This window comes from Sapajus apella, unplaced genomic scaffold (genome assembly GCF_009761245.1).
Source record: "Sapajus apella isolate SASKATOON/1434 unplaced genomic scaffold, GSC_monkey_1.0 scaffold60, whole genome shotgun sequence".
Taxonomy (NCBI): domain Eukaryota; kingdom Metazoa; phylum Chordata; class Mammalia; order Primates; family Cebidae; genus Sapajus; species Sapajus apella.
In genome coordinates this window covers 2,084,202-2,109,766 of record NW_022437000.1, presented here as the reverse complement: position 1 = coordinate 2,109,766, position 25,565 = coordinate 2,084,202, and the positions used below count along the sequence as shown (strand labels likewise).

General features: G+C 38.5%; 1 protein-coding gene and 1 pseudogene across 4 annotated transcripts in view; one reads left to right on the top strand and one right to left on the bottom strand.

Moving 5' to 3' along the window:
• The window catches only part of ITGBL1 (integrin subunit beta like 1), a 256,601-nt gene that overhangs the window by 62,588 nt on the left and 168,448 nt on the right, over positions 1-25,565 (bottom strand). The gene's annotated exons all lie outside the window — the stretch shown is intronic.
• Positions 2,043-7,980, top strand: LOC116528755 (annotated as a pseudogene). Its single transcript, XR_004259181.1, has 2 exons — positions 2,043-2,099; positions 5,860-7,980. The product of XR_004259181.1 is annotated as an alpha-1,3-mannosyl-glycoprotein 4-beta-N-acetylglucosaminyltransferase B pseudogene (transcript).

Below are 25,565 nucleotides of genomic sequence, written 5' to 3'. Positions count from 1 at the left end.
TTAGTTCCTTGTTTTCTGCACAGAGATTGGATAAAGTGATCTCCAAAGAGTCTCAGTTGTAATAGAAATAGAGATTCATAAAGCTACACCAGTTGTAACTGCCATCCCTGTTTTCTACTTAAATGTTCCAAATATGTGCAGTCAAATGTTATCATCTATTAGATTTTGATAGCAACTATCATGGTATTATTTCCATTTGTTCCCAAAGACATTTACTATTATTACTCTGTAATGCAGACATAAAAATCATACTTATTTATTCAACCTCTATTTAAATATTACAATTGTGGCCTTCCATCACAGATAGAAATCAAGCTGCTTGTGGTTCCCTTCAAATCATCTTTTTTTTCCTAAATAAGCTAAGATAGAGAAATGCTTTCTGCCATTCACTAGTAGTTAAGTACAGAAGTACAGTTCCAAATAATGGAATTTACTGGGGGAATAAGTGATCCAGAACTAGGAAAATTAGACTTGCAAATGATATTCTAATGACTATTTTCCACAAAGGCAAAAGCGAATAGTCAAAAAGTCATGGAAATAGTTCAGACACTGTGGGAAGACATGAAAAAAAATTATTGACTATCTTTTTCAGTATTCCAAGATAATTAAAAATGTAACCATAAGAGACCAGAAACGTTCAAGGACAAACTTAGTTACCTAGAAAAACTGAATGATAATCAAATAAATTAGGGTGCCCTATTTTCTTCACATTCTACCAGATAGGAGGAAATATTCCACTTTAATAAGAATATCAAAGTGGAAGGGATGGAGACGGAGGAAGATAGAGAAATATGCTTCCAATTACAGTAAAGAGAAAGGGAGGAAGGCTGTTGGAACACTAAGAACAACCAAATGAATGTGATGTCTATATTGGCAATGGAAAAATGTCAGAAAATAGAGGCATTTGATATGCAGGTCCTTCATGCAAGCCCTCATGTCTCTCTGACTATAGAAAACATAGAATAAATAGTATTTACTTTGGCTCTCATCACATGAGTTAAACTGTGCTTGTGTCTCACTCATTCAAATCTTTAATAAAATCAAAAGAGTGAATATGGAATAAAAACAAAGTAAAAATTTAAAATCACATGTAAATGCTAATTGTCAAGAACATTCTTGCCATTTTTGGAAAGCAGTGTCTCATTGAAGCAACAGGAAATTGCCATGGAATGACTTTTGCTTTCACCTGATGTTATCAAAAGAAATAAACTATTCCATCAGTCCAAACAGCGGTAGTTAACATCATACTGCAAAAACTGTTCAGGCAATGAAATGAAGGCAATAAAAAAACAAAGAATGCCTAAGCAATTTGATGCTTTAAACAATGATAAGCTCTATGTCAGGCAAAAAGCAATGTTGGAGGAACTGGATTACTTTTGTCTTGAATTATTTTAGGCTTAAATACATCTGATTGCCTAAGAGTACAAAGGATGGATTGCTTGCCCATGATGTATTATGTAATGAGTCACTGCATTAATTCCACTGGGAATTTTAATTTGCAGATTCATTTTTATCTGTTCAGAAAATGACAACTGCTTTTTCGGAAGCATAATTAATAAACTTTCTAAACCTAGTATTATTCTAAGTTTCTTGTTTATCTTCCACTTCATCTTTACTTTTGAAAAAAATATTTGGGGGGTGATGTGATCTTAAATATCAGCTTTTAGTATTTGTCACATTCTGAAATAGCATGATGAAAGATACATTATAAAGAAGCACACAGTATATGGGCTTTAGTTTCCAGCAATGCAAAGACCAAATAATCTATTGTACCACATTTCAATTGTTTATTACTGAGCTTATAGAAGTAATGCAATCCTTCAGGAAACCCAAAAACTGGAACTATAAGCTGAAGCAAGAGCAATAAACCATAAACTCACGTGAAAGGAGTCCTGAGGATAAAATCCTACATTAACACTTCAGGTAAGTGGTACCTACTAACCAGCTTACTCAGGTAAGGTAATAAGCTGGTTAGTAGGTACCATGGAATAAAGACTGAAGATGTGCAAAATTAGTAATATTCTTCTCAAAAATGAACAAAAATGTTCATTGAAGAAAAGTGTCCTGAATTTATGTTTCAAGATATTCCAGAGTTTAGGGTAAGCTCAAAACCGAAGACCAAAAAATACACACACAAGGAAGCAAACCACCATGAGTGAAAGCCAGCAAAACAATATTCTTTGAGTTATCTGTACTGTAGACTGGATGTTGTCCAACTACCCATCCTGCCTTTTTTTTTTTTACTATGTTTGTTATAGCTATTTAAATATCTATATCTGTTAACTCCTAATAACTGGGTCATTTATGCATCTGCTTCTATTGTCTATTGTTGTTTCCTTAGTTCTGTTTCATATTTCTTTGATTGAATGTCAAAAGTTATATGGAAAAGATTATGGAGCATCTAGATGAAGTATGCCCCCCAGAATGATTCAACTCTTGGTAACAAATAGAGCAGTGCTTTGTTTCTCAATCCCAGACAACCTCCCACCCATCCCAACCACCTGCACACAAAATGCCAGCTTACAGAGCTTACTGAGCTTAAAGTAATGCAATCCTTCAGGAAAGGCATTTGGTAATGTTTGGGGACATTTTTAGATATAACAAAAATTATGAAAGTAAGAAAATTTACAAAAGTAAGAAAGTTTATAAAATTATGAAAGTAAGAAAACTCTGACATGATTGAGTTCATCTTGCTTCTAGCCTCAAGGGTGGCTGTCTTCGCACATTTTTGGGCATGACCAAAGTTAACTTAGGGAGAAATTTAGTTTATAGTGTAAATGATTATAGCCCTTCCCAAAAACTAGACTGCCCTTGTAAAACAAATGAAAGGCCACCAGGTTAGAAGGATGAGAGGGGCCTGAATTCTGCTAAGATGCAAACATAGTTAAATAATTACCAGCCATTATTCCAGAGGTCATAAGATGTACAACTTCTCCATTTCTCTCGCAGATATCATGACTGTTGTAGAACCTAAGATTGGCCTTTTGAGATGTCTTTTCAGGATTTTGCATTTCTGAAAACTAGATGGCCCCACCAGTGTTTGCCAACAAGTCCTGTGGCCCCTACCCAGGAACCAACGTAAGCAAGATAACAGCTTTAGCTCCCTATGATTTCATCTCTGACCCAAACAATCAGCATTCCCCACTCCCTGGGCCCCTATCCACCAAACTATCTTTGAAAAGAAAACCTAACCTCTGAGCCTTCAAGGAGTTTCATTTGAGTTATAACTGTCTCCCATGTGGTGTGGCTGGCCTCATCATTATTAAATTCTTTCTTCACTGCAATGCTATGGTCTCCATGAATTGACTTTGTCCAGTGGGCAGGAAGAACCAATAAGGTGGTTACAGTGTTACTAGCACCTAAAGGGTGGAGGTCAAGAACTCTCCTAAACATCCTACAATGCACAGAAGAACAGTCTCCACAGCAAATAATTATTTGGTCTAAAATGTTAGTAGTGCTGCTATCGAGGAGCCCAGAAAAAAATGAGGGCTGATTACCCAGTCAGTGATTGAGCTCATCTGAGGCTGAGTTGCATTTATCTCTTGCTTACCCTCCCCTTCCCCAGAGGTCCAAACACATTGGCATCTGCACTCCTACAGACACACACACACACACACACACACACACACACACACACACATATACAGGTATGCACATATACATGGTTACTTAAAAATTACCTCATCAAAATTTACTTTTCATCTTTTAAGATTTATTTTCACCTCCTCTAAGAAGCACCACCTGTCACTCCCTCAACCTCTGTAATCAATCACCACTCTAAGGCCTGATTAGGGGTCACTATAATGTTTAAGATAGAAACTTGGTAGTGCTGTAATCTAACAAATATTGATGAATCTAAAATGGTGTCAAAGTTTGTTTGATATATGTATATTTTTTATTAAAGTTTTTGACTTGTTTATTAACATTAATTTTTTAAAGCTGACTTTCAATAGATGGTGGTGAGGGAGATGTTCTGCTACTTAGGAAATTCCAACCCACAAGCAGGTTGTGAATGGTTTAGCATCAAGTTCCTCATATTTTTTAATTTTAGCTGCTCATTTGCATCTTTCATTCAATGCTTGTGACAGGTCATTGGCACTTTTATGACATTACCTGAGACTCCCATCCGCTACACATTTTTTAAATTTATTATCCCAGTTTAAAAAATAACTTTCCCTAATTCCCCATTCAAAATTTTAATATAAACTATATAAGACAGATATGCACATACATGCATACACATACATGTATACGCCCTAAAATCACTGAGTACCTTTTACATTTAGATTATAATTTAACTAATTTTAAAAATATTATCAAAGCAATCATAATATTAAAGCAGTACATAATCACTTTAATTTTTTTTAAATACATAAGTAGAAGGCAGAACGTTCCTTATTAAACATAGCTTTAGAAACAAATGCTATTAATGTTTCAATTGATTTTCTTCTAGTATCTTAACTACATCTATTTTTTCAGATATGAATAAACAATGCAATATTATTTCACCTAAAATTATAACAAATATTTTAGTTAGAAACACTTTGACATTGATTTATTTTAATTAAGATCATTCTCCCAGTAGCCTTTTTCATGACTTAAATTGCGGTTGGACTTCACCTCAAAATACGGTATTTTTTAAAAGGAGTGTATATATATCTGGTACCAGACAAAGTACACATTTGAATTCTTTCTGCTGACAGAATTTCAAAGGTTGATTAATTTACTTTAAACTTAAGACTCTGGTACACTGGTTAACTAAAACACTATTTGACTAAAAATGGGCCTGAATATATATTTAAGATGTATTTTATTTATAAAATGGGAAATAAGTGAATAAGGAGGATGCAAAAATAGATGATGTAGACTTGGAGCTGCAATTGATGTATTACATACTCTTGAAAGACATGTTTGATAAAGGTGGAGATTAGTTATCCATAAATGGAGTAATGGATAACTAATTGGTCATTCTTTCCTAGTGGAGAGAGAATGCAGATGTAGTCACTTAAATCAGCAAGTAGAACATTTTCAGGTTAAAAACATCCATGTTTCTACAGAAGTCTTTAAAAATTGCTCTGAACTCTCTCAAATGGGCTTCTTTGTCTTGGGTGCTACTCAAGAGATAAGAGCTGTAAAGGCAGGGGATCCTAGTTCTGTCCGCTTCATTCAGGACTGCTGTGACGCTAGATTATTAAAGAGAGGTCTTTTGTTCCTTGCTTTACTACTTATAGAGACAATCATTAATATTCATCCACGTGCGCAGCATTCTAGGTATTTTACAGAACATGTAGAGTGTTCAAAATGTAACTCAATAGAGTCTATGAATACTGATGACCCCATGGGGGGGAATATTACCCTCCAATATGAAGTCGTTTCAACAAGAAAGCCAATCTCAAAATGTTTTGTAACTTTAAAAAACAAAATCAATGCACAGAAATCACAGGCCTTCCTACACACCATTAACAGACTAAAAGAGAGCCAAATCATGAGCGAACTCCCATTCAATTCATAACTGCTACAAAGAGAATAAAATATCTAGGAATACAACCAACAAAGGATGTCAAGGACCTCTTCAAGGAGAACTACAAGTCACTGTTCAAGGAAATAAGAGAGGACACAAACAAATGGAGAAATATTCCATGCTTATGGATAAGAAGAATCAATATCATGAAAATGGCCATACTGCCCAAAGTAATTTATAGACTCAACCCTATCCCCATCAAGCTACCAATGACCTTCTTTACAGAACTGGAAAAAACCACTTTAAACTTCATATGGAGCCAAAAGACAGTCCGCATAGCCAAGACAATCCTAAGCAAAAAGAACAAAGCCAGAGGCATCACACTACCTGACTTCAAGCCGCGCACCAGAGGAGATGGGCCCTGCAGTGGCACCTTCCTGACGCTGCTGCTCTTCGGCCTGCGCGCCTTCCTCTCGCTGGTCCTGGCACGCGGCGCTCAGCGGCCGGAAAGGCGACGTCGTGGACGTTTACCAGCGGGAGCTCCTGGCGCTGCAGGATCGGTTGCACGCAGCTGAGCAGGAGAGCCTCAAGCGCTCCAAGGAGCTCAACCTGGTGCTGGATGAGATCAAGAGCGCCGTTTCGGAGAGGCAGGTGCTTCAAGAGGCAGAGGGCAATCGCACCTGGGGCTGCCCAACAGAGGACCCCCATTGAAGCCGTGGAACGGCTCACACCAGTAGGTGCTACACCTGCCCACTGTCTTCCAGCACCTACCACACCTGCTGGCCAAGGAGAGCCGTCTGCAGCCCGCGGTGCGCGTGGGCCACGGCCGCACCGGAGTGTCGGTAGTGATGGGCATCCCGAGCCTGCGGCGCGAGGTGCAGTCGTACCTGACTGACACTCTGCACTGGCTCATCTCTGAGCTGAGCCCACAAGAGAAGGAGGACTCAGTCATTGTGGTGCTGATTGCTGAGACTGACCCACAGTACACTTCGGCAGTGACAGAAAACATCAAAGCCTTGCTCCCCACCAAGATCCATTCTGGGCTCCTGGGGGTCATCTCATCCTGTTCCCACTTCTACCCTGACTTCTCCCGCCTCCAAGAGTCCTTTGCGGACCCCAAGGAGAGAGTCAGGTGGAGGACCAAACAGAACCTCCATTACTGCTTCCTCGTGATGTGCGTGCAGCCCAAAGGCATCTACTACGTGCAGCTGGAGGACGACATTGTGGTCAAGCCCAATTACCTGAGCACCGTGAAGAACTTCGCACTGCAGCAGCCTTCGGAGGACTGGATGATCCTGGAGTTCTCCCAGCTGGGCTTCATTGGGAAGATGTTCAAGTCGTTAGACCTGAGCTTGAGTGTAGAGTTCATCCTCGTGTTCTACCGAGACAAGCCCACCGACTGGCTCCTGGGCCATATTCTGTGGGTGAAAGTCTGCAACCCCGAGAAGGATGCACTGTGACCGGCAGAAAGCCAACCTGCGGATCCGCTTCAAGCCGTCCCTCTTCCAGCACGTGGGTACTCACTCCTCACTGGCTGGCAAGATCCAGAAACTGAAGGACAAGGACTTTGGAAAGCAGGCACTGTGGAAGGAGCATGTGAACCCACCAGCAGAGGTGAGCACAAGCCTGAAGACATACCAGCACTTCACCCTGGAGAAAGCCTACCTGCGCGAGAACTTCCTCTGGGCCCTCACCTCCCCGCCGCGGGGGACTTCATCCGCTTCCGCTTCTTCCAGCCTTTGCAACTGGAGTGGTTTTTCTTCCACAGTGGAAACACTGAGCACCTAGAGGACAAGCTCTTCAACACGCCTGTGGAGGTGCTGCCCTTTGATAACCCTCAGTCGGACAAGGAGGCCCTGCAGGAGGGCGTCACCGCCACCCTCCAGTACCCTGGGAACCCCGACCGCTACCTCCAGATCCGCTCCTTCTACAAGGGAGGGGCAGAGGGAGAGGTGGACCCAGGCTTCGACCCTCTGGAAGCTCTGCGCCTCTCCATTGTCATGGTGACGGGCTTCCTGGGGGCCATCAAGGAAAGCAAGTGCCTCCTCCTCAGCTTTTTCATCTTCCTGTTGGTCATCCTCCTAGCACAGCTGATCTTACTCATCCTCTTCTTTGTCTACATGGACCAGGTGAATGAGAACGCCAAGGAGGACATGAAGGAAGGCCTGCTGCTGTACCACAACGAGGATAACTTGGGGATGAAGAATGCCTGGAATATCATCCAGGCTGAGATGCGATGCTGTGGTGTCACGGACTACACTGACTGGTACCCAGTGCTGGGGGAGAACACGGTCCCCGACTGCTGCTGCATGGAGAACCCCCAGGGCTGTGGGCGCCACGCCACCACTCCTGTGTGGGGAACGGGCTGCTATGAGAAGGTGAAGATGTGGTTCCATGACAATAAGCACGTGCTGGGCACAGTGGGGATGTGCATCCTCATCATGTACATCCTGGGCATGGCCTTCTCCATGACCCTCTTCCAGCACATCCACCAGACTGGTAAGAAGTACGACGCATGAGCAGGCTGGTGGGGAGTGCCCACCCCACCCCGCTGCCCTGTGGAGGGAAGAGGATTGAGCTTTGTGTCGCCTGCCTGCACTCTCCAGATGTGACCTCTGCACCCACCCACCCCAGCCTGCCCCACCCCACCTACCCTGCCTCAGCCTCGGACTTTTCGGTGGGTGGAGTGCCAGGGAGGAGGAGGCACACAGAGACCTAGGGCTTGGGGCACCTGGATTCCTGCATCTGCATATGCCTATTTGCCAAAGATGACAGGGTGGGCTGGGGTGCGCTCAGGAGGAACCCTCCCCAGCATTGATGGGCTTCTGCCCCTGCCCTTCCTCACACTGACACTTTGTCCCCACATGGGGTGGGGAACAGAGTGGCCCCCCATGGAGATATCATCCCAGCGGGGGCTGCTGCATCCGTGGTCACCACGGGGCACTTGGCAGGGTGGGGGTCTGTCAGCCTCTGGCCAAGGCCCCTGGAGCATCTCGCCCAGGCTTTTTATACCTTACAATGTAACTTTTTATTTTACTCTACGATTATTCAGGAATATTATCTCTCTGATAAGGTTAGGGTTAGATATCTGATTTGTAACTTAAAAAAAAAAAATCCCCTGTGTGGCAGATTCTGAGCAAGATCTTCCTGAAAAAGGCCAACTAAGCTGAAGGCCTCTGCAGGTACACTGTGGCCAGTCCTGAAGCCCATGTTTCTGGGGTATTTCATCACTGCTGTCCCCGGAGGGCCAGATATGGCCCTGCCTGAAGGGTTCTGCCTGGCGCCAGGCTCGGGCCGGCCTGGGATCCGCGGCTGGCCCGGAGGCCCCAGAAGCTGGTGCTATCACCTCCTGCAGGGCCGTGGAGGAGGCAGGAGGCCCCCACACTGTGCCTGCGGCCCGGAACTATTCGCACCCAGCCTGCCCCAGCCGGGTCATTCTAGAAGAGCTTTTTCTTGGGTGCCCACCATCTCTGGCCCAAACACTGGAATGCATATACTACTTTATGTGCTATGTTTTTTATTCTTGGATACATTTGATTTTTTCACGTAAGTCCACATATACTTCTATAAGAGTGTGACTTGTAATAAAGGATTAAAAAAAAAAAAGTCTACAGTAATCAAAACAGCATGGTACTGGTACCAAAACAGAGACATACACCAATGGAACAGAACAGAGTCTCCAGAGGCAATGCCACCCATCTGCAACCATCTGATCTTTGACAAACTGGACAAAAGCAACAGGGAAAGGATTCCCTGTTTAATAAATGGTGTTGGGAAAACTGGCTAGCTATGTGCAGAAAGCAGAAACTGGACCCCTACTGGACAACTTACACTAAAATTAAATCCAGGTGGATTAAAGACTTAAACACAAAACCTAACACCGTAAAAACCCTAAAAGAAAACCTGGGCAAAACCATTCAGGACACAGGCATAGGCAAGGACTTGATGACTAAATCACCAAAAGCATTGGCAACAAAAGCCAAAATAGACAAATGGGATCTAATTAAACTCCAGAGCTTCTGCACAGCAAAAGAAACAATCATTAGAGTGAACCGGCAACCAACAGAATGGGAAAATTTTTGCGATCTACCTATCTGACAAAGGGCGAATATCCAGAATCTACAAAGAACTAAAGCAGATTTACAAGAAAAAAAAAACCCATCCAAAAGTGGGCAAAGGATATGAACAGACATTTTTCAAAAGAAGACATATATGAGGCCAAGAAACATACGAAAAAATTCTCATAATCACTGGTCATTAGAGAAATGCAAATCAAAACTACCTTGAGATATCAGCTCATGCCAGTTAGAATGGCGATCATTAATCTGGAGACAATAGATGCTGGAGAGGATGTGGAGAAACAGGAACACTTTTACACTGTTGGTGGGAGTGTAAATTAGTTCAACCATTGTGGAAGACAGTGCGGATCATCCTCAAGGGCCTACATATAGAAATTCCATTTGACCCAGCAATTTCGTTACTGGGTATATACCCAAAGGATTATAAATCATTCTATTATAAGGACACATGCACACTTATGTTCATTGCAGCACTGTTTACAATAGCAAAGACCTGGAACCAACCCAAATGCCCATCAATGTTAGACAGGACAAGGAAAATGGGGTACATATACACCATGGAATACTATGCAGCCATAAAAAAGGATGAGTTTGTGTCCTTTGTAGGGACATAGATGAATCTGGAAACCGTCATTCTCAGCAAACTGACACAGGAACAGAAAATCAAACAACTCATGTTCTCACTCATAGGTGGGTGTTGAACAATGAGAACACATGGACACAGGGAGTGAAACATCACACACTGGGGTCTGTTGTGGGAGACCAGGGGAGGGACAGCGGGGGAGTAGGGAGGTTCCAGAAGGATGACATGGGGAGAAATGCCAGATATAGGTGACGGGGGATGGAGGCAAACAAACCACATTGCCATGTATGTACCTATGCAACAATCCTGAATGATCTGCACATGTACCCCAGAACCTCAAGTACCATTAACAAAAAATAAATAAAGTGGAGGGAACCAACATAAAAATAAAATCTATAACAATACCATTAGAGTTTGGGCATAGTTAGCTAATTTTTAAGGAGAGTCAAATGTAATAAAACAAATCAAAACCAAAGAATGGGACCTGTATAAAATGTAGAATGGGACTAAGAATGTATCAAAATGGGTATTTTTTAAAAAGTGTTTGATGGGCACTTGAGTAGTCAGGTGGAATTTTACCCTCCGTATATGTGTTACCACCAGACCACTTATCTAGAGCTAGCATATCACCATTGAGTAAAGAGGTAATATGTTTGATAAAAGCTGAAAACAATAAAGTTGAACAAAATATTAATAATAAATCATTTTATCAAGAAGCAAAATGATAAATTTTTCTACAACTTGAATTAAAAACTGACGATACACTGGGCTAAGCATAATAAAAGTTCATTGATTTAATATAACACATGTAGTAATTATATTCATATTCAAACTTAAGACACAGTGCACATTGTATAAGCTTCATTATGTTTAAGGCCAAGTCACACCACTTTCCTCTCTGCATTTGGGCTCGCCTCCTATAGAAGCAGTACTGGGAATGCAGTTGAATTAACTAAAACAACACTATTTGACTAAAAAGGAGCCTGAATGTATATTCAAGATGTATTTTGTTGATTAAAAAGGAAATAAGTGAATAAGGAGGATGTAAAGATAAATGATGTAGACTTGGAGCAGCAACTGATGTATTACATACTCTTGAAAGACATGTTTGATAAAGGTGAGGATTAGTTATCCATAAATGAAAGAAAAATATTGCCACCTATTACAAACAAATTAGAATATGATTTTGAAACAGTGTTAAGTGGGTGGTCCTTACATTTATTTTTTATGAAAATGCATCATATTCTCTGGATATTAAGGACTAGGCTCTGATTTTTTTTGTTTAATCTTGCTCAAGTTTCTGTTTAAGTGTTCTAAAAAGTCATGCCTGCCAAACCAAAAATTCTCATCAGATGGGTTTTATTTAACCCTATATATCATGGCTTACTTTCCAATGTGACTCTGGTACAACATTACAAAACAAGGAAGAAAATAAAAATATTTTACCCCAAAACATGTTTCTGTGCTATATCGTAAAGTAGCCCTGCAAAGCTGTTCTTTGTGGAGGAAAAACTGCATTTCTTAATATAGTTAGATAATTTTCTTCCAGGTCCTCCCAATCCTGAAGAGATTAACTAAAAGTCGAGTACCTTTTAAAGATCTGAATAGGAAACCTTTGACATCTTTTGTCTTTAAAGGCAGCTACTATAAAACTTCAAATGAACATTGGTCTCCACAATCTTTTATCTGAATCTGAACATTTCCTTCATTTCCTTTCTATTTATTCAAGACTTTAGACAAACTCAACCAATGGTCAACCAGAAAATGTTTAAATTTACCTTTAGCATGAAAGCCCCCTTCCCGGCCCCTGCTTTGAGTTGCCCCACCTTTCTGAGCCAAACCAACATATTTCTTAAATGTATTTGATTGATGTCTCATGCCTTCCTAAAATAGGTAAAACCAAGTTGTACCTTGGACACACGTTCTTAGGATCTCCTGAGGGCTGTGTCACTCATATTTGGCTTAGAATAAATCTGTTCAAATATTTCACAAAGTTGGGCCCTTTTCATCAATAATATTAAACCTTCCATAGCATCTCTTCAGGCTTTGCCAAGGATTACTTGTGGGAGTGGTCATAAGAGCTGCCTCCACTCAATCAGCTCAGGTACCACCACACGGCACATCAGAGCTCTATGACTACCCGATTTAACAACGGAGAAGTACATGAATGTTGGCAGTAAGAGTGGATGGTTTAAATGCAAAGCGGTAAGATCTAGCATTAGCTTCATAGAAAGGGGAAGTGAAAATTGGGTTTACAAACAGAAATATTAGAAAGCATAGGAGAGAGGAACTTAAAATTTTCAATACTTCTTTTCTTTACACCAGGTTGTTCTCAATTCTGTTACTGTGGTTCCCCTGTGTTATCAATGCTTTAATTACATATGTAGAAATGTAAAATAACTACAACGGAGATTTGCATTTTCTGAAGATAAATTATTAACGCATAAATTTGACTAAATTTATCTTGTCTATCACCTCGCGTTTCAGAACATTTAAATGTGCATGTCTGGCAATTGCTTTTTGCAATATGTCTACTCCTCCCACGTAAGAAAATAGAGAGATAAGATAAAACAAAACACCCATTCTGTGCCATCAATCTAGTTTCAATCTAGCAGTGCAGTGAGATTTCAAGGGCAGAGTGATCTCATGAATTCATTCTCCTCTTTGCCAAGATCCCCGCCTTCCTTGCACACTTTGCTTTTAAGCAAGTGTATCATTACTTGCATCACTTTCACCTCCGTCATTTTCAGAAATCCAAGTCTCCAGACCGCATTCCACCAAAAGGAACTGCGTCACTATTCTGCTCTATTCCTCATGCCCCTTCTCCTCTTCACTCCTTTCCTAATGTCTGTGAAACTTAATCTGTCATCACCAAGGTTATCTATATCCATACGGCTTCTTTCCTGAACATTGCTTTTATCTTCTTGCTGTAACTGAAATCTGCCTGTTCCTCAGCACTGCTTTCGCCCTTTTGTCTTGGTTTCCAGGTCTCTCCTCCCAGACTTAGAAATGCTGCTTTGTTCCCAGCCACTCCTTTTTACTTTGTAGACTTTCTCCCTGGGCGGTTGCACCCAGGCCCAGGGCTTTACACCAATCTGCATTCTGAAGACATCACATCTATGTATCTAACTCAGACTTCTCTTGTGACTTTCGGACATGTGTATTGAACTTCTCACTTTGTATCATAAGCACCTCAAATGTAACGTGACCAAAAGAGAACCAGTGATTTGCCCACACCACCATGGAATCAGCTCCTCGAGGCTTTCTGTTTCTCTGTTAATGACATGACTCTTCACCTAGTAACTAAGATCAAAAATGACCTTGATTCCTTTCTTTCACTCATATTCCAAATCTCAAACCTTTAGTAAAATGGATCTCAAATGCAAATTATGATACCATTTCCACTGCTCCCATTATCTTCTACCTGAACTCCTGTTATGTTGCTCAGTTGGACCTTCCCCATCTTTGGGTATCTAGATGCATCCACCACACAGCATCCAGAGGGATTTCACGAAGGAAAGAAAAGTATGTCACCTTCCTCTTCTAAAAATCTTCGAATGGCCTTCATTAATTTAGAATAAAATCTGAACTTGGACTTCAGGGCCCTACATGGTCTGTCTCAAACAAGATCTAAACTCATCTCTCTCTGTTCCTCAGCCTCAGTTATGATCATCTGAACACAGTTGTCCCTTTCATTCCTGAAGTCTGAAAACTGGGCATTTTAGTATTTCAGGTTACTTTTGTTTGTAAAACATTCCCCCAAATTTTGATCACTGTCTTGTCATTTATTTCTCGACACATACTTCATCTTAAGAAGCCCTCTCTACCACCCGTATTTCTTATTGTGTTGCCATAGTTCACCATAGCACTTGCCAAAACCATGTATTGTCTTGCTGCCTATTTACATGTTTTTGGAGCCCTCTCCTTACTAATTAAAATGTATGCTACTTAAAGTCAAAGATTCTATTTTGAGCATCAATGTATTTCACATATATATCTAACATGTGTTTGTTGACTGACTTGTTGATTGATATTGGTTATGTTTTTAGTGCTGCATTTACTTTTCCCATTTATTCTGAACTCTTTTCATGATCTCAGAATTCCATTTTTCTTCCTTCTTACTCTAAATTATAATGAATCTGATAAAGTCTGTGACATCCCAATATTCACCTGAATAAATTCAGAAGTATCTCTTATATGGTCAATCTTCTTCACCTCAACACTAGTAACAGGCTTTTTCATCATGATACTGGCTTCAGTTAGTCAATAGCTGAAGTTTCTTATTCTGTGATGGTCGCTATATTGAGGTAACTTTGGTATATCTGTTTCTTTCTTATACATTTTGGCATTTTTGAGGAAACACTTCTTGAATCTTTTTCCAGTCTTTCCCATATAGAGGTTGGTAGGTTTAAATAATTGTAACAAAGCACTGGTAAGGGAATACATATTCGTTGATACTTTCATTCTTCTTAGACAAAAAAGTTTGGATTTTCCACATATGGGTTCAAGGTTTGGGACTTCTGAAAATGTCCTAAAACCACAGGTATGCAAGAAATAGGCCTGCTCCAAAGCATCTGTGTGACTATGACCAGTCAACCAGTTTCCTGGCATTATACTAAATATTGCATGTCCACTGTTTGATTCTTCTCCACCATGACCCCATACAATATTTGATAGGTTTTTGTTAATTTTTCAGATGAGGCACATGGACTTAGAGGGTTCAGGTAACTTACTTAAGGTCACATAGCCACCCTGTCACAGCAAAAATTTTTTAAAAATTAACTAGGTGTGGTGGTATGCACCTATAGGCCCAGATACTCTGGAGGCTGAGGCAGGAGGATCTCTTGAGTCCATGAGTTTGAGGCTGCAGTGAGCCATGAATGCACCACTGCACTCTAGCCTGGTTGACATCACTTCTTGGCCTTTCGGCTAAGATCAAGTATAGCCTAAATGACACAGTAAGATCCTGTCTCAATCAATCAATTTTTTAAAAAGTCACATAGTAACCAAAACAACATGGTATTGGTACAAAAACAGACACATAGACCAATGGAAGAGAATAGGGAACTCTGAAATAAGACTGCACTCCTATAAACATTTGATCTTTGACAAACCTGGCAAAAACAAGTAATGTGGAAATAATTCCTTGTCTAATGAATGGTGCTGGGACAATTGGCTAGCCATATGCAGAAATGGAAACTAAACCTCTTCCTTATATCTTACACAAAAATTAACTCAGGAGGAATTAAAGACTTCAATGTAAAACCCAAAACTATAAAAACCCTAGAAGAAAATCCAAGTGATACCATTCAGGACATAGGCCCAGGCAAAGATTTCATGACAAAAACATCAAAAGCAATTGTAGCAAAAGCAAAATTGATGAATAAGATCTAATTACACTGAAGAGCTCTGCAATGCAAAAGAGACTATCACACTAAACACACAACATACAGAATGGGAGAAAAATTTTGCATTCTATCCATCTGATGAAGGTCTAATATCCAGAGTCTACAAGGAACTTAAACAAATTTGTAAGAAAAAAACATTCCCATTGAAAAGTGGGCAAAGGATATAAACAGACATTTCTCAAAATAAGACATTCATGCGGCCAACAAACATATGAAAAAAAGCTCAATGTCACTGATCATTAGAGAAATGCAAATTAAAACCACAATGAGATACCATCTCGCACCAGTCAGAATAGCCATTATTAAAAAGTCAAGAAACAACACATGCTGGCGAGGTTGGAGATGAAAAGGAACACTTGACACTGTTGGTGGGAGTGTAAATTAGTTCAACCATTGTGGAACAGTGTGGCAATTCCTTAAAGATATAGAAGCATTAATACCATTTGACCCAGCAATTTCATTACTGGGTATATACCTAAAGGAATATAAATTCTTCTGCTATAAAGATAAATGAATGTTTATGTCCAATGTAGGACTATTCACAATAGCAAAGACATGGAATCAATCCAAATGCCCATCAATGATAGGCCAGATTAAAAAATGTGGTACATATATACCATAGAATACTATACAACCATAAAAAGGAATGAGATCATGTCCTTTGCAGGAACATGGATGGCGCTAGAATCCATAATCCTCAGCAAACCAAAGCAGGAACAGAAAACCAAACACTGCATGTTCTCACTTATAAGTGCGAGTTGAACAATGAGAACACATGGACACATGGGGTGGGGGTGGAAACACACACTGGGGCCTGCCAAATGGGGGCCATGGGAGGAAGAAGATCATCAGGAAGAACAGCTAATGGGTACTGGGCTTAATACCTAGGTGGTGGGTGGATCTGTGCAGCAAACCACCATGGCACATGTTTTCCTGTGTAACAAACCTGCATATTCCGCACATGCACTCTGGAAATTTTAAAAAAGTTGATTAAAAAAAAAAAAAGTCACCTGGCCAGCAGATAGGGAACTAGAACTTGATCCAATTTTTGTATTTCTTAAAATTTACATTTTAAATAACTAGTGATGCTTATTTTTTATTTTGAACAAATGCCAAAGAAAAGTAATTAATATTTTCAATTACCATAAATATATTTATGTTTTTCAAAATTAAATAAGGGTCACGATATAAAAATTATTCTCAATCAAAGGAAGGTATTACGGAAGTATATAATACAAGCATTCAAGTATTTACCATAAGGTACAAGAAAAAATAAATGTATTTCATCTGCTTACAAACACATTTACAAACCAGCTAGTTCATTTAAACACAAACTAACCTAATATTCTTCCTAAAAGAAAGAAAGTAAAGCACATCTCCTAATGCTATTAGTATATATCCGACAAAATACAAAACCATGGTTCAGGGCAACAATTACATTTACTTTAATCAAAAGGTTATTGGGCATTTGAGGATCTGATGAGAAAGCTGACCCAACAGTATCAGGGGCATTAACAGGACAATGCATTTTTAGAATAAACAGCTAATTGTCTCTCTCAGTCTCACTTTTGCTTTCATTCTTACTCTCACTCCTTCTCAGGTCTCTTACACTTTATTGGACAGAGCACACAAATAATCCTACACGCTATAACAGAAGGAAATAAGAATGCGAGAAATGTAACTAGATCACAGATATCTGATTCCAGCCCTGGAGAGCTTCTTGAAAAAGGTGACACTTTCACTAAGGTATGAAGTTAATCTAAGAGGTTATGGGAGAGGAAAGGAATATAGAAATGTCCTAAAGCCTTAATAAACCTTAAGCTGAAAAATTAGAAAATAAAATTTTGGCCAGATTACCTTGACAATAGTGTGGTGAATACATAAATCAAAGTGTACAAGGTGAGTAATAGGCTGCTCAGTAAGAGCAGCTGAGAGGCTCTTGGGCAATACAATTTGGGAGAGATGAAGGTCCTTGCTAAAGTTGTGGCAGAAGCATCTAAGGGGTCAGACATTACCTCACTGGACTGGAAAAAATATCTAAACAAGTATAGATTTCCATGAGAAATATCATCTGCAGTTCCATTACCTTGACAATATTTTTAAAAATCTCTTTCTAATTCAAAAGATAGTTCTGCTATTAACACTTTCATTTTTTAAATTACTTATTTAGGAGCTCTACCTACATTGACCTTATAGTCTAATTGAGAAAGATGGAAATCCACAAGCAGAAAAGGAAACATTTAATATAATTTCTTATGTGAATAAGCCACCAATGCAAGTTGCTGATTTCAGGACTTTATTGTACTTCCTCCTCATAAATAATAAAAAGACACATCCCTTGTGTTTTGAATGATTTCTCAGTTCACAACAACTGTCTCATTTCAGACTTGACCATAAAAATATGAATCAGAGAAACAGATGTGTTTTCACATTTAAATTTCAGTAAAAATTGATTATCTGTGAACCACAAAATTGAGCAGATGTTTAAAAGCCAACAAGACTCTAAAAATAAAATTACTAATTTCTTGATTCATATGTATACTCCTCTTTATTAAGAATAAAAGTGTGTTAATCATAATTTTTATTATGGCTCTTGTTACCACTCTTAAAAATCTTATGTAGATGTCTCATATTCCTAGTAGTCAATCTTAATACCACTTATCAGGCATATACACAGATATGCACAAATCATGAATTCACGGCTCAATGAATTGTCATAAATTGAACAGATCAGTTTAACGCCCAAGTGAAAAAAAATCACGTTACTAACACCCCCGGATTTCCTCTTCTGTCCCCCACCAACTCAACCACCAACCTAGCTTCTATTACTATACATCAATGTTTGAAATTTTGTAATTGGAATTATGCAGAATATACTCTTATGTCTAGTGTTGTTGCTAGGATAAACAACTAATTTTTTCTTACATTCCTATTTTCTATGAACTTTAATAATTTTAAAGCCTTGCCAGAAATTACTTTATGTCCTTGGTGAGCAATAGTTTATTTCTTCCCTTCCATTTGTTATGTCTTTTTACAATTTTCTTGCCTTTATGTACTAAGTTCACCAAAACAATGATGAATAGAAGTGGTGCTATCAGGCATCCTTGCCTCATTCCCAATCACTGGGAGAAAGCTTTAAATATTTCATCATTAAATGTCTATATTTTATTCATTTTGACTAATTCTCTCTTCTATTATGCCCAATCTGTGTTAAACCTACTACTTGAGTTCTCAATCTTAGTTACTGCATTCTTTTATTGATTCTAAATATCTTTTGAATTCTATATTTTGTCTTCTCTTTCCTAAAACATAGATCACATATTTTTGATAATTCCAATATCTGTCTCACTTGTCTGTTTTTATTATCTGTATTTCCTAATAGTCCTAGTTTGTTGTCTATTTGTTTGGACATATTTTTATTGAATGTAGGACACTGTAGAAACTCCGAATAGTGTAATAATTCTTCTAAAATAATTTATCCTATTCTCTGGCAGTCATCAAAATTAGGGGTAGATCTCTCAAGTCCAATCAGCGACTGAGCTGACGCCAGGTAGGTGGGAGTCTTTGCTAGCTTTGATCTCTCTGATTCACCAATACTTCCTGAGCCTTCTGTAAGAATATGAGGTCCACATTCCTTCGTGGATCTTGAGATTCAATTTTTGTTTTCCAAGCATCCGAAGGCTCCAGCCAGTTCTAATCACTTTATTAATCACTTTCCTCTTGGCTTCTTAGTCTCTAATCTTTCACTGTTCCAGTCTTTCAATGCTTTTGGAAAAAATACTAGGGTGGAATAGTTGGCTCACTTTTTGCACCTCCCTTGTCTCCAAGGTCATGACCCCAAAGGGCTGGTGGCTTTAAAAGTCTCAACATTCTATGTTTTCTTCCATCCCTGTAAGAACCCAGAAAGTTATGACATCTTCTCTTCTTATATCCAAGTTATCTGCTGAACGTCTCACCCTCTTTCCCTGCACAGGGTAAAATTCAGCAAATGGTCTGAGAGGGAAGCATTGTGCACCCAAATTAGCTTCTTTCCCTATGAGATCTGGGCTTCTGAAGCACTGGCAGCCTTACCAGTATTCCCATTCATTCAAATGATTTTTTTTGTTGGTATTTTATACAGATTTTCTTGTCTTTGGTAGTAGCATTGGTCTACTAAAACTGTTTCATCATAATAAGAAATTGAATCACACATTAATTTTTTAAATGTGTTAACAGTAAATTTTTTCAGTAAAAATCTTGTATTATAAATGAATTCTAGACAAATTTTCTCATCACAGATGATTCGGAAAATGAAAGATATTAATCTGGATAACTATTTCTATTACTACTGAATTACTTGCTTAAAGTTAATTTTTATAATTGTGGTAAACAGAAGTCTAAAAATCTATTCTCATAATTATGTGGCATTTCTGCTCTCATCTGTCCTAGAAATTGGCTTCAAATATTTCAGTAAATAATAAACATCAAACTAACCAACATATTTAGCCACATTTTAGTTACTGAATATAGATTCACTGTGTAAAATTGGAAAATAAAAGAAAAGAAGAAAACAAGAGTAATATATAATTCTACCACTCAGAGTCTATTACTTTTACATTTTTGGCCTATTTAATTTACATTATTTCTCATATATGGATTATATACAATATGTATTTTATATAAAAGGCCAAAATACACAATATATACAATATATATTGTATATAATCCATATATGAGAAATACTTTTACATTTTTGGCCTATTTAATTTCTATTATTTCTCAATGGATTATATACAATATATGTTATTGCATATGATCCATCATGGATTATATATGTTATATATTGTATATAATCCACGATGGATTATATACAATATATATTATAAAGCTTCAGGATTTAGCTTTTTTTGAATTTTTGAATTTTTTTCTCCCACTGAACTTCTCTCGTATCTTTGAATCTTACTTATTTTACATATTATATCATGAACATGTCATGTCTTTCAACATCCTTTGAAAAGTTATTTTTCCTTTTGTTTTGCTTTAGTGTGGCTCAGCCTTCTTTTTATTTAACCATTTAATTCTCTTATTAGATTTTGAGGTTGCCTTCCTTTTTCCCACTATCAGAAATTAAATTTAAAAGTGTATATATATATATACATATACACACACACATGCACACGCACACACACACACATATATATGTATATATGTATATACATATATACATACATATACTCCTTTGCATTTTTTAGCATTTGCTGAAGTAGACTGCAAAATAAAACTATTGGGCAGAGGGTGTAGGTTTTCAAGGCTCTTTAATTCACACTGGCTAATTACTCCACAGAAATATTATGCCCATGTTATTCATGGTGAATTCTTATCAAGCCTGAATGTCACTAAAAACATCCTTCCAATTTACATGTAAAAAAGATTCATATTTCCAATTTAATGGAACTTTTACATATATATTTTAATTACTTTTCTTAATCTTTGGATAAGTTATTTCTTAAGGTTCTTTGACCATTCTTTTATGTAATTTGCAATCTTCATATATTTTTAGGCGTTTTCACATTAAGAATGGTATTTTGTTTTGCTGAAATACAACAATGTAAAATAATTACACCTGGTGGCTCTCGAAAGGAAGCACCAATTATTGTAAAAGAGCTTTATTCACAGAGAAACTTGGGGACGTGGTAAAATATGTGGGAAACTGGTGGACAACAACAAGCAGCATGCCATCCTCAAAATGGTGCTTCTAATTCACGCCATTGCAGATGCAAAGAGACAGTGGAGGGTCAAAGCCAATGGAAACACATCCATCAAAGGTGGATACTGTCCAGCAGCTCTGTTCCTCCCTCTGAACACACACTCTTTGGCATTAATCATTATTAACTGCTTTCATTAGGCAGAGAACAGCAATATGTTGCTCCTACAGCAATATGTTGCTCCTACAGAGACTGTTTCTGAAGTCAGGTGCAAGAGAAGTTCAGTTGGAGAAAAAAAAATTCAAATATCAAAAGCTAAATAATACTGGGTTTTTCCCCCCATGTAATTTCCATAAAACAAAAACAAATCATCCCACAACACAAAATATGAGAAATTCGAATTTATAAGACACACCTAAAGTCAGTCTCCTTACTCACACACCCCTCCTGTATGAGGCAATTGTGGGATGTGAACCTCATGCTATGCCCCTCCCTAAGCTGTTCATCTTCAGCTCTCAGAGCCTGTATTCAGATTCCCCGCCTTACTCCATGGCTGCTTGCCTGGCTCACACCAGAGAAGGCTTTGCAAAGAACCTTCAAACTATGCCTCAAGGTATTGATTTTACTTACTTTCCTTGAATGAGAGAAAAGCAAGGAGAATGCTAGTTGCCTATATCATATAATGACCCCCTTATTTCTTAGGGTAAACACTTTTTTTTTTCAGGTTTATAATGTACCCAAATACAAATCTCTATTCCCAGGCTCACTCACAGATAGGCATGGCTGTGCAATCTAATGCAATCAGCGCCAGTAAATATAACTGAATGAAAAAGAAACAGAAGCCACTGAGTGGGCTCCTGAAAAGGTGGCTTGAAAGGCGTCAAGTTCTTTAAAGAACAAGCAATGTTGTTTTGTGTTGTTTTGTTTCTTTTGGCATTTTATCTTCTTCCTTCCGAGACACAGGTATGAGTCTAGGGTCCCTGCAGATATCTTAGAGCATGAATGCAAGTGTGGTTCCATCTTACAGACTGCAGAGCCAAAGCAAGCCTGGGTCTCTGATGACGCATTGCACAGCAGTCACACCAGCCGTAACCTGCCTACCTTTACACTTCCTCAAAATAAGACCTCCCTCAAAATGTGTTTAAGCTGCCATTTGATTGGGAGGAGGGGTGTCTGTTATTCAGAGGCAACAGTTATTCTTGACTGATACAATTCTCTAATTTACCTACCTGATCTCCATTTTCCGTTGCTGCTTATTTTGACAACATTTTTCTATCTAAAATCCTTTTAACTGAAACTGACAATATTTTCTCTCCCAGAATCTAGTTCTTAAGGTATTACATGAATTAAAAATCCCCACTTTATACAGTCTAATATTTTCATCAGGTACTCCATAATATCTAACTTATTCTTTTGTCAATTGCTTACTCACATAAATGAGTATTACTCATCTAAAAAAGTTACTGGATTTTTACTAGACAAAATCAAAGGCGTAGTTACATTTTATTCAAAATGGTTACAGTGCATTTTGAACAAAATATAAATGTAAATATAAAGATGACTTTGCTTTTCAAGTATTTGCTGAATTCCTAAAGGGGAATTTGAATCTTTATTTGGCAGATTTTGTTTAATTTTTTTCAATGTGAATTTGATGAATTTCATTTTCCTGCTCTAATCTCACTGTGAGTATACAGTAGTTACAAATCTGAGGATATCCTACTTAATATCTTCAAGGCAACATCAGTGTCCATAGGCATCACAATCTTTTGCTCTTACCATTATCTGAGGTAGACATTAGACACCATTTCTAATATTTGCACTCCTCGTTGTCCTCTCCATGAATATCACTTAGATTCCAAATGCAATGAAAAGCATAAAATTAACCCTAACCATCTTCCTCTACTTTATACATAAAATTCCATTGTTTTATATCCTGGTGGGGAAAGAACAAACTCACATATCTACCGTGACCAAGCCCATTACTTTTTAGTGAAGGTGCAGAGTGAGTGTTTTATTCTCCATTAGACTATACTCAGCAAGTATGAGGGTAACTGGCAGCTGCCACTAAGGTTCAGGTAAGGGAGCAACAGGGAAGATCAGGGCCAAAGGGGCAAGCATGTGTCCTTCAAGGACAGCAGCCACTACTTCCCTGAGGTGGCACAGCCAGTCAGGGAACTGGGCCAATGTTGCCAGATCTTCCACTTTTCAGTTTCCAGAAATCTGGATGTTGGCTCTAGTTTGAAATGGAGCTAACATTGTGTAGGCCACTCTGGAGGACCACCAATTTACAACCCCAGAAAGAAAAGAAAGAGCTCGGTATTTATTGAGAAGTTGAAGCATTTCTCATTGCAAAACCAGGAGTGCTGAACACAAAACTCCAGGGAGTTATTATTCATAAGAACTCAGCTGAGGGAATAGAGAACCAAAGAGATCAAGCGACTCTCCCAGCCCTATAGTGAATCCAGCTGGTTCTCAGATGACTCCCCTGTAACCTGTATTAGGAATTTGAGTCGATGAAAGCAGTTCATCCTCATTGGTGACTGAAGATTACACATGAGAAAATGAAGTCTTATACTTAATTTTCCACAAACTGTGTTCCATGATCACATTGGACTTTATTCCAACATAGTAATGCGATAGAGAAAGACATATAAAGGCAAGTTATGAAGAAGTATGCCCCAAAACTGAGAATAAAAACCACAATGACAGGAGGCTGGGGCAGGAGAATTTGCCTGAACCCAGGAGGCGGAGGTTGCGGTGAACCAAGATCGCGCCATTGCACTCCAGCCTAGGTAACAAGAGCGAAACTCCGTCTCAAAAAAAAAAAAAAAAAAAAAAAAAACCCACAATGACATAGACAACCAAAAAATCAGAGGCTTTAGAAAGCCACATTTTAACTCCTTTGTTATGTAGACAAAGAGTAAATAAATTAAAATATACAAAAAATTAAAAGAAACATGTACATTTCTTCACCTTATTCACAAACTGACTGGCACATTATTATTATGCTAACAGTATTGTTTTATATTCTGATGAGGAAAGAACAAACTCACATATCTACAGTGATCAAGACCATTGATTTTTTGTGAAGGTGCAGACTGAGTGTTTTATTCTCCATTAGACTGTACTCAGCAAGTATCAGGGTAACTGGCAGCTGCCACTAAGGTTCAGGTAAGGGAGCAACAGGGAAGATCAGAGCCAAAGGGGCAAGCACGTGTCCTTCAAAGAGAGCAGCCACTACTCCCCGAGGTGGCATGGCCAGCCAGGGATCTGGGCCAATGAAAGCTAATGCATTTATTTAACCACCATCACTGGACACCTACTATTGCACCCAGACACTGACTCATCATTCCTTCCTTGCACACACTTACCCTCCACTGCTAATCTATGTCAGCCATGATAGAACTCAAAAGATGAAGCTATTGCAAGTTCCTGCCATTGGCATGTTTGCATCCTAATTGAGAAAAAGGACTCATATATACACATGAAACAACTAAGGAATAATTACACTCAGAACATAGTAAAAGAAAAAGACCTATGAAGTCCTGCAGTGCAGATTTCAAAACCTTTAGTCATAAGTACCATGGTAGTAAAATGTACACTAATACTAAATAAGAAATGATGCCTTCTTTTCATTCCTTCAGTGTTAGTCATTGGCTATTTATTAGAACACTGGAGTACTTGATATGCTAATGTACTGCTCTTGGATTCTCATTTATAAGTGGGAGCTAAACACTGGGTTCTCATGAACATAAAAATGGCAACAATAGACAGTGTGGACTACTAGAAAGGGAGGGAGGGAGGAAAACTACCTATTAGGTACTATGCTCACTGCCTGGGTGATGGGATAATTCCCACCCCAAACCTTGGCATCACACAATGTACCCATGTAACAAACCTGCACATGTACCCCCTGAATCCAAAATAGAAGTTGAAGGTGTTTTTCTTTTTTAATAAAAAGAATAAATGCAAATTAAAAATAAACTTTAAAGACCATGAAGGTAAATAAGAAACATGTGCATCCTTCTGTAATTTTTATTCTAAAAGGTGAAATCGACTTCCAGAAGTAAAAAAATATACAGTGAGATTTCAGGTAGTAAAAAATATACCCAGGTAGGATATACAAGGGTGTGGGATAAACCAAGAGAGCACCTGGTGTGCTCTAAATTGAGTGGTCTGGGATTTCGTATTCTTCTCCTAAAGTGAAAGTTTCATTCTCTATCAGGTTACCTAATTTTAAAATTTAACTTTAATACAAGAAAATTTATAACCTAGTAAATCAAAGTGTTATTATGAATAGTTGATTTTATTCAACTTGTGATAAACAAGTATTAACATTAATTTGTGATA